Source organism: Eimeria necatrix, genomic scaffold (assembly GCF_000499385.1).
Source record: "Eimeria necatrix Houghton genomic scaffold, Enh_scaff21, whole genome shotgun sequence".
NCBI classification, from domain to species: domain Eukaryota; phylum Apicomplexa; class Conoidasida; order Eucoccidiorida; family Eimeriidae; genus Eimeria; species Eimeria necatrix.
Window position 1 is genome coordinate 91,888 of NW_013655128.1, and position 3,840 is coordinate 95,727.

A 3,840-nucleotide genomic window follows, 5' to 3' on the forward strand; every position below is an offset into this window, starting at 1 on the left:
TAGGTTTGCGTGTTCAGTTTTGGGCGTTTGTCAATCAAAAACCAAATTTACCTGCATCTCTTCAGTAGTGGGTGCTTTCCAATCAAACACACCATCTCTACAGGACGCATACATTTGTCCTGAGCTGGGGTTTACGCCAGCTGCACGCTTGTGGGTTCAGGACGTTCGTTCAAAATCCGTCACCTGACAACGTATCTTGCAGTAAACCGTGAAAAGCAATGCAACGGGCAGCCAAATTGGCTTGGTGACACCAAAGAATTAACACAGGAGTGCAGCACTACACGCGTCAGCGCACTCAGCTTGATCGAAAATTTGCGGCGCAAACTTTTGTGAATGACGCGTGGCGTGTATCGCCGCTTTCCAAAATCGTTCACTGACAGTGAAGACAGCTGAAACGTGGCAGCGAACACCCAGCGCTTTGGCCTCTTAAAAAGCTCACCCTGTTATTATCATTGAAGATGCCAGGTAAGGACATCCAAAACGGCGGAAAAGCGGTGGGACATCCAAAACTTTCTGCATACATGAATTGCGCCTTCGCATGATTGCCGCTTCTCTCATCATCACTGCATCACTTACTGCAGAGTGTAGGCGTTTGGTGTGCTGCCTTGTGTGCCCAAAAATGGCAATGAAATTGAGGAAGCCTTTTCTGCTTCCGTGCCCAAACTTTTCTTTCTCTCTACGCTCTGAACTGTAGCAGCTTGGTAGATACCAAATACCATCGTTTCCAGCGTAGTTTGTGTGGTGGTGCACAGCTTTCACATTTACCGGAAATCTTGACATTGCTTGAAAGGCGATACGACCTTGCCTACTAATTATATTGTAGAGAAAAGCTTTGTTCGCTTTTTACACTGCGGCACTGGCCAGATTGTGCGCTTATTTTAGTCGGACAGGCGTTGTGGATTTAATCAACACCCAGGCAGGGGACAACGAGGAGTCGGTCACAAGTAGGTGCATTGCTTCGCCGTGACATGAATGCTAAGTGCAGGATGCTCTCGGGTAATTTTATCCACTAGAGCGTACATAAAAGCTCCAAAGATGGGGAAAGAACTGAAAGAATCTGCGAATATTCTACTCTGCTATTCGTATGTGGTGAAATTACCCTGTGATTGGAAGAAAAATGCACGTCCCATTTTCGAATGAGTGGAATAGTACATCCTGCACCACTGAAGTATATCTCAAATACTTCAGGCGGGCTCTTTTAGGTGAATTTCTCCCTTGCAGTGGAAGCACTAGCCCCAGATTATTGACTTGTATGCAGAGAGTTCGTCTTCAGTTAGGCCTCGCATCTTTGTACTCTAGTGCCAAAGTTCTGCAAGCCTGCCAGAAGTGGAGAGACCCCAAAAACTCACACACACGCTACAATCTGCAGAATGTGTAGTGCTGCTCAGAGCCAAACTGCGCATATGAAAGCGTGACTTGGCTGCGCACGTAGAATAAGGGGACCCGTGGCATTTGCACCGAACGTGTGAATTTGCCTGTGGTATACTTCTCTGGTGAGGTTGTGGTTACCTGTTTTGGAGGAGGTGCGTTTCTTTTGGCAGCTACGTGCTGCGGGTGAATTCAGGCCAAAATTAATGTGGAGAAGATGACTGTTGGACTACTGCATTTGCTCCACAGCAGGCATTCTCTATAGCAGGCATTCTCCGCATTGGAGGTACAGCAATGTGGCTTGGCGATGACCAGGATTTGCAGCAGTATGCAAGAAACCAAGGTGAGGCAGAAAGTTCAAAATGATGAAAAAGCTCACGTTGCTCTCGACTTTGTTTTGCCGCTGTCAACTCGCTGCTCCCAAAACGACATTTCCACAACTGCTTGTGCAGATGCACCGCTATTTCCGCAGGAGGTGAGCCACGAGGACGGATAGTACGCAATGCAAAAGAGAAATAAGAAAACACTAAAGAAACTATGCTCTACGATACTACGTTATACATTTTGACTATTGAATGGCCGGCTTGGGTTACCGCATCGCCTCGAGTCCGCAGCTACAGCACAGGTTATACTGGTAATAGCTTGTACGTTTATCATTTCTGAATATTTGTCTGCTGTACGAAGAGGCTTGCCGATTGCTCTTTACGGACAAGAGTTTGTGAACATCCACACCTCTTTGGAAGGAGACTTACTGCAAGGTTGTGCCTCTCTTCGAAGAAACTAGTATTCTGACCCTTCTAGCCCTACAAGATCTCTGGGGTATCGCTGCTTTGTACTATACTTGAGTTCTACATTGCTCCACAACAGCATGCAAGCATTTGACCAGCAAGTAGGCCACCCGATTGTTGCTCTGTACGCGAGGCTGCCCTGCCGTCGATGTTGGTCATGGTCTCACATCCACATGCAGGACTGGTAGTCTGCTCTGATTAGGCGGTGTTACACGATGACGAGGCTGAAGCAGAAAGGGCGCGAGGACAAAAAGCAGCAATGTGATTCAATGCCGTCAGTCTAGGGCAATGCGTTCTCTCCTCAGCAAGTGGGTGTCGCTGCTCATAGCTACGACAGGGTGATGCCGGAGCCACCCCGAGCGCCAGCCAAGTAAGTCCCTGCGGGTGCATTTTCCCCACACCTTACATCACCCGCACAAAGTCAGTTACCACTCAGCTGATCAAGGCCGTGGTAATGTATCTGACAACTCTCGAGTGGGACATAATTTTTTTGGCCGCTTTATCCCGGTTGCATCATTGTGAGGATTGGCAAAAGAGTTCTTGAGTATATGCAAGCCCTCGCATAGTTGCTCACTGGATGCTGACGAAACACGCTATATTAACTAGATTGTACGTTTTCGGAATGCAGCGCATTTCCAATTGAGTACGGCTATTTCCTTTGCAAGGCATTGTATACCTTAACATCGGATACGCAGTTTCAAGGCGCTAGTTGACTGAGCACAGGTGACAACAGCTGCCATTGCTGGCAAATATGAGCGGCGGCGTGAAGAGACATGCTCGTAGTAAGGGGATTTGAACCTATGACTCTCTCGACAGATGCACTACGCGCTCCGTTTGTACATTATGTAAGCATTTATTTATTATTGCGGTATAATGTTCTTTTCCAAACCTATTGATACATCAACATTTTCAACTTTTCCTTGTTCCATTGAGAAACATAAAAGTTCACGAATCACGTCGAGTAATGCATTCTGCATTTTTCGTTGCAGAAAGTGTGTGCAGTGTGAACTGAAGTCGTTGTGGACTTAGATGTAGAAGGCATGGCAGCTCTTTACAGTGGCATGGCCCCCGAATAGCTTCGCTGGACTTGCTGTATTCCACAAGACCTGCATATCTTTCCTGTCTTTATCTGCATATCCTTTCAATCTTAAGGTCTTGGAGATTTGATGGCTCCTCATTTCCCCTAACTAGTGAAGACAAATGTTTCTCCAAACGGCCAGCTTTCGGTGTGCATGTTTTTCCACGTGTATTATTCTCAGGAAGTGTGCCTTTTTGCTTCGCACCTAACCTATGCTTTTTGTGTGAAAGGAAGGAGGGCAATGTACAGTTTGGGGCTTTCCAAACATTTCCAAACGGCACTCAAATTCCCCGAGTACCGGAACGTCTCAGCCGACGGAGTTAATCACAATGCTTCTCTTGCTATTGAGTGCCTCCTTTAATCGCATAGAACATGCCTGTCTGCCGGAGGAGGGAAACAATGCAGCAGCTGGTATAATCGGTGTAGAAAAGGCATAAACTCTGCGGTTGCAGCCTGCAGATGGCGCAAGGGCCATTGCACGCAGGAAACTTTGGTTCATACATACATTTTGCAACTTTGATCAAAGGCAGTATGCAGACGCCTGGCACTATATATATATATATATATATATATATATATATATATATATATATATATATATATATA